This window comes from Hippoglossus hippoglossus, chromosome 3 (genome assembly GCF_009819705.1).
Source record: "Hippoglossus hippoglossus isolate fHipHip1 chromosome 3, fHipHip1.pri, whole genome shotgun sequence".
In the NCBI taxonomy this organism is placed as follows: Eukaryota; Metazoa; Chordata; class Actinopteri; order Pleuronectiformes; family Pleuronectidae; genus Hippoglossus; species Hippoglossus hippoglossus.
Window position 1 is genome coordinate 29,432,377 of NC_047153.1, and position 14,185 is coordinate 29,446,561.

Below are 14,185 nucleotides of genomic sequence, written 5' to 3' on the forward strand. Positions count from 1 at the left end.
TGGTGGTCTCTTTGTGTTCAAACTGTACTGTGCCTGCAGAGATGATAGTATGATAGTAGCTGCTTGCTGCTGAGTTCAGCTCCAGACGGTCACAGTGTAAAGCAGAGGCCAGCTCCCTTTCTTCTTCTCACCATTTGTCATCATGTAATATAGCTATTAGAGTAACATTATTTCTATTCTAATGGAGCAGCCCTGAAACAGAGTTTGAAAGCAAAATTAACAAGTTCTGTGGGAGCAAGAGGCGTAAGGCTGTCTGCATTAATTTGTAAAGTGGTTAACTGTTCGTTAGATTTGTTTCCGCCCCGAAGTTAGCAGTCTACCTAATGCAGACTTTTGATCTTGGTGCTGATGATGAATTGAGGATGAAATTAGTCACTGATCTCAAAGAGCCATTGATGTGTTTCCCACGTGTAAAAAGCCGTGGCTCACTTTTCCCCAACAGCATTTACACACCCTGCACTGTTGAGCTGTGAAAAAAGAGGTCTATACAGTTTGAGTTAACTGATTCATGTACAAGACCTCTTTGTTTGGAAAAGAGGCTACAGCTTGTGAACCTGAAAATAGTCTTGTAATTTTTCCTTCCTACAGAACATCGCAGCAGGAGCCCTGAGCTGTCGTTAAAGCATGTTAACAGCATGCATTATGATGCCAGACAGACCCTGTAGCAACAGTGTCTGCAGAACAATGTTGTCCATGGAAGCAAAGAACAAACATGCCGGCAGGTTAATAATTGTAAAAAAATATATACAGGTGAATAAAAGTGCAGTGTATGCTCTAAAAGATATATAAATAACATATTTCACAACATATAGAAATAAAGGAAAGTAGCAACAATTTAATCACATGTCACAGTATATCAACACTGGGAAGGGTCCATGTAGAAGTTATAGAAGAAAAGTATTAAAATGTCAGTTACTATTAACTGATCACATAAAAAGGAATATGTTGTATGCTCTGAAAGCTGCTTCTCCACCATAAGTTCAGTTAGGGTGAGCAGGTATCTGAATTGTGGTTTTGTTCTTGTAATACATTAAACTAAGTGACACCACACATTCAATTAGATGCTTCTCCTCAATTAAAGACCAAATGTTTAAGTTGCATCCCACATGTCCTTAATGAAACAATATAAAGTACAAATAAAACCATGTTTTATAAGTTATCTGATGGAAGCTCATGTTTGAAGGTGGTGTTTCTGGGCCCAATAAAATTACCTCACAATATGAGAGACCACTGGATAAGAACATCATCCCTGGGAGGTATCGGGGCATCCACAGGTTGATCAGTCTGACGTTCAGCCCTGAGAGCTCCAGCTGACAAAACTGTACTATGAAAGCATTGCACAAGAAACCCGTTGCAAACAGAACAGAGGTCAGGGGCATGGCCGAGCTTCAATAGGAGCCCTGAGGCTGGTCCATTCACCTGTGCTCAATGCATCATGGCACCCATCACAGTCAATCACAGCGGTGTTGTTAAGCCTCCAACATCCAATTAGGGGAGATTACTTTCTAAGAGTCTTACAATGACCATACAGGTCCTCACCATGTGTTTCCTCCTCAGACATGGATCACAGAGGAGCTGGCGCTGATACCAAATCATGTTCAAATCACCATGGCCTCTTCCCTGCATGCCATATGTTGTTATGTACAAAGGATTGAACATTGGTGTTTGAAGGCATTTATCAGATGATTCTTGGTGTCACTGTTTTTACTTTAAATTGAACCCTTATTTGTAGCTGCAAGTATCGATACGATTATTGCACACCACACACCAGTCTTGTAATTTCTCATGAAGTGAAATAGTGTGTTATAAGTTTAATTATAACCATCATTTATAAGTTTTGCTACTATTTAATTGTCAAGGAGTTCAATCTGAAACGGTTCATCCTCACATTGAACTATTTTCTAATCATGTCTGCTTCATCAAACCTATAACCAGGATCTGAATGATATGAATAAATACAGAGTTATGGTGAGAGAGAAAGAAAAATAAACAAATTTGAAATAGGTTGTCGTGTGAAGGAGGGCCACTAAACAATCAACTATCTGGTTATCGGACAAAAGACTAGACTTCGCGCATGGTCAGCTGTCCTGCAGATTGATACTTGATTATATTATTATACTGTCAAATTTTATGGCTTTTGCCTAAACTTCTTCAATAATAATGAAACAAACTACACTTGAAGATGTATTTTACATGCTGTGTCTAAAACTGTAGTATTGACTGAGACAGCTATGATAGAAAACTGAAATTCTCTTAAGAAAGGACACCATGCTCTGCAACTTCGAGGAAAAGGCTGCTGCATGTTCTTTTTCTCTTCTTACTTCCCATCCATTTTAGGATTGCACACAGTAATTTCTCTCTTTTAGTCAACATTGAGTATGCGGCCATCTTGTTTAAATATAATATTATTGGGATGGTCGGTGGACTCCTCACATGGCTGAGGAGTTGATCTGAGCATAAAAGTTTCAGATTTTCAGAGACTGGTTGAAATGTGTAGTGTGAGTTAACACAATGCAGATTAACACTACGATTGCCCAGATTTAAACCCCTTCATGAGAACATAAAAGAGCCTGAAGCCGCTAAACCTTTGTTTACGAAGTGTGCTTTTCACTAAGACAGACCAGATGATGCTCTCAAGTGTGTGAAAACGACACTGCTTTGCAGTTAGCACTGACAGGTACTGACTTGATTCCCGGTTCATGCTTAAGAATTGCGAGCTGCTCTAGCAAAACTAGATCTGGCACATAAAGATAGCGGTGCAGGGAAAATAGCATGGGATCCTTTGGTCATGAGCCATTGGACACCCACACACCGGCTATAGTTTGACTCTGACAGCTGCAGCGGTGCCAGGATGTGACCCAGCTGGATCTTGTGTACACTGGGATGTAAGGATAAAATCTGCTGTCACAACCCACCATCTGTGTACGGATCTTTAAGTCATTGTTGGCTTTACAGAAATGATGCCGTATTGAGGCTTATACCATGAAGAGCCATCAGTCACATACTTCACTGGATAAGGCTGTAATAATGGGGCATGCTGGCAAAGGAATTCATGTTACTTCCTACTATACCAGACTGTTTGAAGACATAATTTCTGAGAATTATCACAGCCAGGGTTTGTATTGCTGTTGATCAGTGCTGCATCAAGCAGTGCCCCACCGTCACATCAGGTTTCCTCGTTTACAGGAAGCAAATGAATCCAATAATTCAGTTGTAGTGTTGCTCTTCTTTGGAATGTGTGAGTGTCTGATAAGTACAAGCCCAAACAATGCTGTCCACAAGGTGGTAATTAACTAATGACAGGTAAAGACCACTCGTTGCTTGTGATGGTATGAAGCCAGAGGAAGTGCTTAGGTGAAATATTTCCTCACTTCAGGTTCGGCAGTGTAATAACCAGTAAGGCAAAAAAATGGAAAAGAAAATTCTGTCATTTAAATAAATAAATAAAAGATCACAGTTGCACCCGATAGTCACTTGTGAGGCTCCTAAACAGTCTTTTGTGACTCAGCTGACCACTGTCGTTACCAGGACCATCAGTGCTTTAAGGGAAAGGTCTCCACTGGTTAATCGACTTGTGACAACCCTAGTGTGACAGATTACAACAGATATTTTACAAGAAAAGACATCTGTAGACCTCTTACTTTGATCTTTAACATTAGATCTTTTGATCTCCCCTCAGTTTCTGAAAAAAAAAAACACACAAACTGTGTGTGTGTGTGTGTGTGTGTGTGTGTGTGTGTGTGTGTGTGTGTGTGTGTGTGTGTGTGTGTGTGTGTGTGTGTGTGTGTGTGTGTGTGTGTGTGTGTGTGTGTGTGTGTGTGTGTGTGTGTGTGTGTGTGTGTGTGTGCAGATTAGAATTGTTACATTCAGACGCTGCCAGAATACCTCATTAATGTTATCAATGTCCCTTTAGGCATTGGGATTACACCTGAAATGTTGCCAAATAGACGCTTTTTTTCTTTTCACTTTGACACCAATCTTTTGCCTTGTTGGTAAACTCTTGTCATGTGATACGACTCCACTATACTCTTATGTGACTCTGCTCTACTGCTGCATAGAGGGACGCCTTCTTTTTTATTATGGTAGTGTCTGACTAAGCATTGATGACTGGTATTTTGCCAATGAATATCTTATTGGATGAATTAAGGCGCTACTGTTAATATGCAAAAATAAACCAAATGGCTTTATGTGGGACCACTGGAAAAGTTATGTATTAGGAACAAGCCTGAACACTGTAACCCCAGTATTCTGACTATACCGCAACAACCCTAATTTAATCATATTTATTTTCTGTAGCTAATCTTCAAATTACTGTGCGTCTCCTCTGGAAAATCTCTCCTGTCCGGTTTATTAAAAACAGTGGACCATTTTCTCTTGTTGTGGGATTACTGTGTGCATAAAAGCCTATCAATATACTAGATATACTCCCTCTTATTCATGTAGTCCATTTAAACAAAAAAAAAGACATTTAATCATTGTTCCTTCGTTGGATTTACTTGTCCAGATATTGTTAGTTTAGTATAGTCCTCTCACAATACATGTCTAGAATAGGTGTGTGTGTGTGTGTGTGTGTGTGTGTGTATGTGTATGTGTATATATATATATATATATATATATATTTAAATTGACAATACACGTAGAGGCACAAACATTTATTTCACTGAAAATATTAGGAAAATATTAGGTGAGGTGTACACAGTATAAGGTTTTTTATGCTTTTTATGAAATCCACAGTCTAAGAAAGATAAAATTCTACAATTATTGGTTTTGTTTGTCACTGCAGAACATCTGTATTAAATTAGACTAAGGAGCTCTGGATGATCTTGGCCCAATCCCAGAACGTCTCTGCTGAGGCATGAAGGTCACATTAGGTAGATAGATGTCCAAAGTGTGTCAGGATTGGAGAAAAAGTATATAGGGGTTTTAGAGTGTAAGGTGTGTGCGTTCATTCATACACACTTAAAGGAGAAGGAATTCCTTGCTGCTTATGCAGAGTGCGGCTGAGGGATTAGAAAGCAGCCTTTGTCTGTGAGCTGCAGCAGGTTGGAGCTGGGTGGAGGGCTCAGGTTGCTGCTAAAGGAATGACTGGTGAGGTGAGGATGCCTCAGAGAGGGCCCAGACACAGGAGGACGATTGTCCTCAGTCATGCTTCAAAAGTGCTTTGTGTAGTATTTCCACATCCATCAATCAATATCTTTCATTCATTTTTAGATGTCAGTGTATTTACTTTTTACATATAAACCTGCCTGTGATTTGCTATGAAATCATTAATCTGGATTGTTCCACATTAGTCATCTCCTGCAGACAAATAACTGCAATATAATTAGGAACATAGCTGCATGATCATTCACATATAAATGAACCTTGTTTTTATTATTTGTGTAATTGTTTTGTGATTTCACTTTAGTGCCTATACCACAGTTCTCCAGAGCTGCAGGTGACATCCTTAGTTCTCTTGTTTTATCAATCAAATAGAGATAATCACTATAAAATGATATAAAATCAAGTAAAACAGTTCAACCCCACAGCGATTTCTACAGAAGCAGAATAATTTGGGAAATTATACATTTTCAGTCAACTAACCCCTACATTAATTGAATGTTTTTACTATTCACAATGAATGACAAATCGTTTCTATTTCAAAGTTGTTATCAGCAAATTTGTCCGGTTTTACTTGATTTATTAATTTAGAAACATGTTTAGGAACAATCAGCTAACTGTCAGTCTGAGCCACAAGGGGATTTAATACCATGTTTTTCCACAATTACGAATACAAATGTAATCAAAATCTCTTAATTCCCTAACTCTGCCTGTAGAATGCTAGCACTGTGTGAAACATAGACAGACAGCTTCTAATATGAAAGGTTATGTAAATGTAAGGGTGTGATGCATCATCGTATTTTCCTCACCAGGGTCGTCTGGCCCTCCGGTGGCACTCTTGGAAATGGGTTGGAAATAGAAATTATGATTTCTCATAGAACTGTTTTCAATACATCGGTTTCCAACACACCCGCTGATTTACACTGCAGTGAAAACTGTGTCAAATATCTTAGCAGAACAATACCCTTTAATATGCACACACTCAAAGGTTTCTGTAATTATGCTCCAAATGTCTGGTGCTGTTTGCACAAAAGTGGATGTGCATAATTGTGGTTCGACAGCACACGTTATCACTCGTGTTAGAGACTGAAGAGATAACAGATACCTGATGCCTTCACACGGCTGTATAGAGAGTCACAGAGTAAATGCCTTCCCTATAGGCCTATGACTGTTTTAGAGAAGGCAAGAATGACTTTTTTTAACCTTTATTCTGCCCAGCTGGCATTTATACTATAATCACAATAAAAGCAAAACATGAATAACGGGGTGTGTTTGATTTCAGAGAGGAAGCTTATTGTTCTGATACTGAAACTGAAGTATTAAAGATTACAAGCAAGGCGAACAGCAAATTGCAATTCTTGGCTCTATGCTTGCAATACACCACTGGTTCAGCATCACTGCACCCTCTACTGCTCCTCCCCTCCCACCGGGGCGCATGGTGACTCACAAAGGAACTGAACCGGCACAGCTAAAGAAATAAACTTTGGTAAAATTCCCTTGAGAATGAGGTCATGACCACTACGCGATAGCTTCTTCTCAGTCTGTAATAAAAAACTGGCTGCTGCCATATTTGTCACTGATTAGTCCAGAAGTGGGCTGAGTGAATGGGGTGCTAACATGTTTTCAGGTGTTAGGGCATTGAGGTGCAAGGCTGGCAGTGCCGCTGAGCAGAGCACACTGTCTCAAGGCTACAGAGCCAGGCCGTCATGCAAAAAAAAAAAAGAAGGCCATTCAAAACCCTTTTTGAGCATGGGACAGACTTTTCCCAGTCTGAGGATGTGATTCATCATCCCGCTGTAGTGTTGGCTGAGTGAGAGGCTGACAGACAGTACCCTGTGGCTGCTTCCAGGATTCTACACTTGGACAGTGTCAATGCCATTACTCATTCATTTGTTGTGGTCATTTCTCTCTTGGTCTGACTTATAGTTTTATTTGCATTAGTGTAAGATTTACTTGAGGAGTTACATCGCTTCTTCAATAGCTCTGGAGAACGACACCAAATATCCTCAGTCACAGACATGTCAACAGACAGCACAGCAGGCTGGGCAGCAGAGGGACTGCAGTGCCCTCAGGCCTCCTGCCTTCACATCCACTGTACAAAGACAGTGAAGGAAGAAAGCAGCCTGTCTAAACTTGCAGAAGAAGAATGTTTTTATTTTACGTCAACACTTGAAAACGTGACAAGACGTCTATCCCGACATGTTCCCTCACTCCAGCAAATGTACCCATCCACCACTTCCTCGGCTCCCTGCTCTTTTCTCTCCAACCTGTGCAGACTGTCTAGAAGTGACGCGTTTTTTTTCCATCGTCTCACTCCACTCTCTCTCTCTTTCACTCGCTCTTGCTCTGCCCTGCCCTGCTTTCCTCTGCTCTCTGCTTTCCTCAGCAGAAATAGTCGTCTCACCAAATCCACACAATGTGACGAGGCAAACCCTCAAACCCAACACTTGAGCTTCTTTCAAAATCCAAGGCATCCTGGCTTTCAACTTCTTTTCTTCTTCTGTTCCTATGTGGAGAGAGAGGGAATGCTGCCAAGCATAGTCATTTAACAGTTATAGTGCTCGTGGTGATGGTAGTAGCTGTAGCTGCAGTTTGAGTGGCCTCACACCTACCCTCATTTTCATTATTTCACTACCAAGCAATCACTATACTGTGGTTCATTAACTGAGAACTGCCTTGACATTAGGATAGATATGAGAAACACATACATAAATAAATATTTAGTTTTTCTTTATTGAACTACAACCCAGCCAGAAAGAGAGGCAGTGACAGGGTAGCTTTTTTTAAGTTCAGGTGGCTTTTCTTTATTTCAATTTGTGTTTAATCTATGCTTGGTTACTCACTATTATTAAGATTAATATATGGTGTAGAAGTTATTTTTAATGGGTTTTTTTGCAACTCTCTTCACTCTAACTGTTAAGCATTTTGGGGAAAATTCAAATCACTTCTCAAATTATTCAAGATGAGTCCAAGTCTCAACTTTCTTGTAAAGTAAGTCTCAAAGACAAATGCTTGTATGCAGTAGGCTCTTAGCCAAGTCATACGCCTGGGATCTCCATCAGCAAGTGATCCTCCATCAATGAGTGATGTGATGAAATGTGGCGCGTGCAACTACCTCTGCTGTACTTGACATAGATCTCTTGTTCAACACTGTCCTGACAGGGTTCTTTCTCCTTTCTGGTGCACGCCACAGTGCTGGATTTTTTTGGATGAATGGTTGAGAATGTGTGTGAACGTGAAGTCGTGTCAGACTGTTGAAGCATTGCTTTCTTTGTTAATGGCTTGAGAAGCAGCATGAAAGTCAGTCTGTCCTCGGGTAAGACAAGATATTGTCCCACTAATCTGCTCCAAACCGAGACACATTTAATTAGACTTGGAGATGAATATGATTGCCATGGGAGGAGGTGGCCTCTTTTCTAAGGAAAGTAGCAACAAATCAACTTAACCCATCGTTTCCATTTTTAAGGCGTTTTCTCAGACCAGGGATAGGAGCTGTTGGCTCAGAATCTCTTTAGAAAGGAAGGATGTTAGAATGGGCCACTGTGGCTGGTACTCCAATAAAACGTTGTGCAGCTGGTCCTTTTGAGCAAAGACTAAAACTTCCCTTTCATTACCTGCCAGTGCCCTCATTTCTTCTGCAGTGAGACAGTTTCTTTATATCATTATTACCACACTTGGGATAGGGTTATCATTTCTAAAACCATTATAGCAACTCCTTCTCCGTGTGTGTGTGTGTGTGTGTGTGTGTGTGTGTGTGTGTGTGTGTGTGTGTGTGTGTGTGTGAGTGTGAGTGAGAGACACTATGCCTAATCAAAGGAGTTGACTGTTGCCGAATTTGTGATACTTTGGATGAACAAGTTGATCGGACTCCTGCTGAAAAAGAGAGCTTAAAAGGGACCAGTGAATACACACACGCACACACTGCTGATAACTCTCCTTGCGTGCCACACTTCCCCTTAAGCCAGTCAGTTTCACTGGCTCTTCTCGTGTCTCTTTCCCTGAGAGCCATTTCACACTGAGGCAAAACCACCATTCCTCATTCGAGGCGCTGGAACCGAGCTGAAAGCCATTTGATGCAGGCTCAGAGTACCAAATGCAAACAGACCTAAACCATTTTGTGCATGACTTTTTGCTTAAGTTGTACCATGTCTGCATGGCCTTCGCCCTGTCAAATCGCTGGGTCCACGTGGGTGTCACTTTTTTAACAGCTAAGATCATCCTGAAAGCATCCTAAAGAACTCCTCCTTAACTCACATGGCAGTTCTGAAAGGGGGTTGTCATGTTTAGGATGCACTGGACATTTGGTTCTGGTAAATTCAGTATACAATTAATCTTAATGTGTTGACGCACCCTTGTCATCTAGAGGAAATTCCACTTTTCTGGATATTTTTCTTTGTGTTTTCCATCATCTTATCATTTCTAGCTTTAAAATCAAATTCATTCTACAGTGCAATAAAGTATGCAAAAAAAGAATACCTTATTAAGACAATGCATTTCTTTGATCACAGCTGCTATTAGAGATCTGCTCAGGAATAATGTGATGATTGTGCACTTTCTGAACTGTCTAGATCATGAGGCTAATTTGCGCTTCAGCCTCGAGCAGAAAATAAATCATTACAGTACATTTCCATGATGTGCTTACTTGACTTGAGCTAAGCAAGAATGAATATTGGATTTACATTCATCAAGTGGACAAAAACAACTTAATAGATATATTTATGGATATATATAAGATGGAAAGGAATGCACTGACTCTATCTTCTCCAACAACAATGAATGCTGAGAGGAACTGGCACTTTTGATTTAATGTCGGGCACTTGCCATGACATTGATCATAATTAGATTGTATCAAGCTAAAATGTCAATCTAATAACGCAACCCATTTGGGTGTACCAGACCGAAGCAAGTCATGGACCGAAAGTTCCATACCATTACACCTGCTGTGTGTGTGTGTGTGTGTGTGTGTGTGTGTGTGTGTGTGTGTGTGTGTGTGTGTGTGTGTGTGTGTGTGTGTGTGTGTGTGTGTGTGTGTGTGTGTGTGTGTGTGTGTGTGTGTGTGTGTGTGTGTGTGTGTGTTTTGTGAGCTCTTTTCCTAGTTGGCACCATAAAGATAGTACAAAGCTCTGTAAATCCAGTTAGTGCTAGCACCATCCCCTCCACAGCCATCCATCCATCGGTGCTGCCAGGCAACCTCCTGCCCTTCACCTGGGCTCTGATGTAAGAGTGTCCACACAGATTACGTTCCTTCCTTCTGAACTGTATGTCGAAGGGACTTTCAGAAGCCAACGATTTGACATTCACACCCAGTCTTGCAAATGCAAGAATTGCAAAAATTACTCTCTAGATGTTTTGATTTGTTATACAACTAGTGGGTCTTTTAATGTGAACAACTGAGTGCAATGCTGCAAATGTCTTTTTGGATAGACTGTATGAAAATGTGCAGTTGTCCCCATTTATATACAATATTGCGTCTGCCTCCTCTTTATCATGACCAGATTTTCAATCTTTGAATCACTTTTTGAATCATACTTTTCTGTATGAATCAACCATAACATATTTGATTTCCTACATAGTACTTGTCACAACAGAGCTTGTTCGAAAAGTGGTCACAGTTCTGACTGCACGTGGAGATATTTGAGTTCCCAGGCCAAGACTTTACACTTCTGTGTAGTGCTTGTCCCATGGCTGCTGGGACGAATCTGGAGTGATCCAAAACAGTTGCTGCTGTATGTGTCAGTGATGGCATCTGGACCATGAGCCATAACCACCAGTGTACAGCTGTTGTCCCATTTACCTGGGGGTCAGGCGGCCATGCTGTCGGTGGGATCAAACAGGGACAAGGTTGTAATTAGTACCCTACTCCTGCTACACCCCCTGGGCGGGCCACAGGATTGGGGGGAATGAGTGATCCCTGTATACATTTTTTAGCTTTGCAGCTGAACTCACAAAACACTGGACCATGAGAGACTGCACCAGCGCACTGCTCTGCAGTTTTACCAAGGTTCCTCTCCTCATTGTTACCCACAATACCTCTACTCTCTTCACATCCACAGGTCACACTCAGGATAAGCAAGATGTTGCATGGACCTAAGGGCATAGGAATTTATTAACATCCTTAGTTTAGCCTCAGTTGTGAATTAGTTACATGTCTAAACACATCAGTGACAGTACTGATAGAACATTATTAGGAACAGTGAGATAAATATTTTACATCAAATATGACAGATTTTGTGGAAACTTTATTTACACCAGGAAATGATTTGATTGTTAAACAAATATGAATGTGTATATATATATATATATATATATATATATATCAGTTATAAGTAATCTTTAATGAATTAGTAGTTTCCATGTGCATAGTAGTGGGACAGCTTGGAATTTCCTTTGGCATCACCGCTGTATTGTTTTTCTTCATGACTGTGTTCATCATACGCACATATTAGTAAACTAGTTTTTCTTTCTTTGTTTACTCCAAACACAGTGGAAATGTGAAACGCTCTGCCTGCTCTTACTGCCTGCTCTTACTGTAAGCGAGGATTTGTGTGTGTGTGTGTGTGTGTGTGTGTGTGTGTGTGTGTGTGTGTGTGTGTGTGTGTGTGTGTGTGTGTGTGTGTGTGTGTGTGTGTGTGTGTGTGTGTGTGTGTGTGTGTGTGTGTGTGTGTTGCAATACATTTACACTGGAAACATGACAAACTGCCCAAGCATTCTGTATGGAAAACCTCCAGCCTTCAAGTGACATTTTGCTTGATTGGATGTTGTTGTCCCAAAGGGTGTTTCGCAGCCAGAAAAGAGTCATGTATTTAAGGAAAGTGTATTTATACTATTCAGGTCCTTTTCTAATTTAAGAATTGGCAGTAAAGTCCCAGATGTCTTTTGAAACATTTTTTATCAGGTCTCTGTAGTAGAAAACTCAACAGTACAGTACTTGCCTTAAAAGTGCATAGGCTTCCTGAACATGTAGCAAATGCACTAAATGACCAGAAAAATAACATGTGACAACAAATGTTTTTGAAACTTCCACTTTTCTTGTTCATTTTTTTGTTTCCAGGGGACAGGCTGTGCATTGTGATGTTTCTAACATTTTCACCACCTCATTTACATACACGTAAGCAAGGCAATAAAATATAATGCGCTCCAATACTAAGCATCACAGTCCGTAATTGTAGTATTAATGGTTAAATTTGACTTAATCGCCACGTGAACACTTTCTAGCTAAAGTAGCGTGACGGAACTGTCTGACTTGTGCACTCACCACGATGCGAATTCCATTTACGATCTGTTACTTTTTACCATGACCATGACCATGATCTTTCCCAAACTTAATCCAAGTAGTTTGAGTTTCCTAAACGTAACCATGCCTTCCAACATATTTAGCAAGTGCTGTTTCTTGCTCTTCCTCACCTCAGAGATTTGAATTTGGAATGGAGGGATTGTTTAGGGCAGGGACTGAGGTGCAGATTATAGGTTTACGTAAACATATTCACTTTCTGTCACTGATGTGTGAGTAGAAACACTTGTCTCCAAGCTTTTCTACACCCACATCCCTGTTCCTGTCCTTCCTCCAGCTTCCTTGGGCGGCGTTCACTAAATGATAGCTTCACGGACCACCAGGACTCCACAAGTATGCTGCTGCCCACCACACGACTATAATTACCTTCAACAATAAAAAAAAAAGAGAAGAAAAAAAATGTGACCAATATTGGGTAGTTTTTCCCTTCGCTTTTATGGAAGGTTTTAATTTAGCCCTTTGCTTTGATGTCAGAAAGGAGTTCATGCTGCGGATCCTCCCATGGTCAGCTTCTCTGTAGGCACACAGACATTAATGAACCAGCTGTCAGCTGCTGCCTTCTTCTATTCATGATGAGTGACTGTCATCTACGTTTTTCCCCTGTTAATAGGGTTTTTGGGGTAGTTTTTCCTTACTCTTGTTGAGGGTTAAGGGCAGAGGATGTCACACCTTGTTAGGCCCTATGAGACAAATTGTGATTTGTGAATATGGGCTAAATACCAATTTTTTCTAAATTTATATTAGATTTTTGTGTTTCATATGTGAAATCGGACTCAAATGAAGTGACAGTCCTCGAAATGAGCTTCACGCATAAAAGTGAAGCTATTCTCTGGACAACCTGAGATCTGAATGGGAGGGACTTGGCCTCTCCTGGTAGTGGACTGGTAAATTTAGGGGAAGGGTATATTCAGAGAGAGGAGGTAGGGAGGTGGAATCCCCTGTATTGTGGTGCCAGAGTGCAGACTAGGAGAGGCTCATCCCATTGGCCTGCTGCCCCTGTCACACTCCACTGATTGTATCTGTTCTGAGTCCTAAGATTCCACCACATCATGCCGCCTCTGAACTAAAGACAGGCTTTCTGAATGACCCGCTATCCCTCCTCTCACTGTCACCACACCAGATTGCTCCCTAAAGTCCACACGTGTTTGTACTGCGTAAGAGCTCCAGCATCAGAAGAACCCATTTCAAGGCAAAGCCAATGACCCCTCCTTAAGGGACTTGCCTTTATGTGTTTATCTTTGACAGGATAATTTTAGTTTGTTTTCTTAAACACGAGAAGAAAGTGTATCAGCCCCTTGAGTTTGTTTGATTTTTGGTGTTTGTGTTGATCTATGGTGTGGCATCAGATCTTTTGGTGGATTCTCTGAGCATTTTGGTTTTGTTCATAAAATGCTTTGTCAATGTCCATACCGTAAGTTCTTTGTTGCTGTGTAGCAACAAGATAACGGAACTGAACATTACATTATTCTCATTTTAATGGAATTAAATAGTTTACAGTCAAAGGGAGACAAAAACTGGATGTTGAATATTAAGGGATAGTCAAAGTATCACATCATCGTGAACTGGGTCTTAATTCTGTTGTTTCGTCCATGGTTTCTTTTACAGTAGTGACACTGTAGTCACCATGTTTAAAGCTGAGATCTGTGAATGCAGTAACAACAAATCAGACAGTTTAAGCAGTAAATTAATCACAGAGTGTAAACAACTCTCCAGGTTTGAAATTATCACCCAAACTGCCTACAAGTTACAACTTTAAAAAGAGATGTGGAAGAAGTCATGTGGAATAGTTTCCTA

General features: G+C 40.6%; 1 protein-coding gene across 1 annotated transcript in view; it reads left to right on the plus strand.

Annotated features, from left to right (window-relative positions):
* The window catches only part of chsy1 (chondroitin sulfate synthase 1), a 57,200-nt gene that overhangs the window by 27,347 nt on the left and 15,668 nt on the right, over window positions 1-14,185 (plus strand). The gene's annotated exons all lie outside the window — the stretch shown is intronic.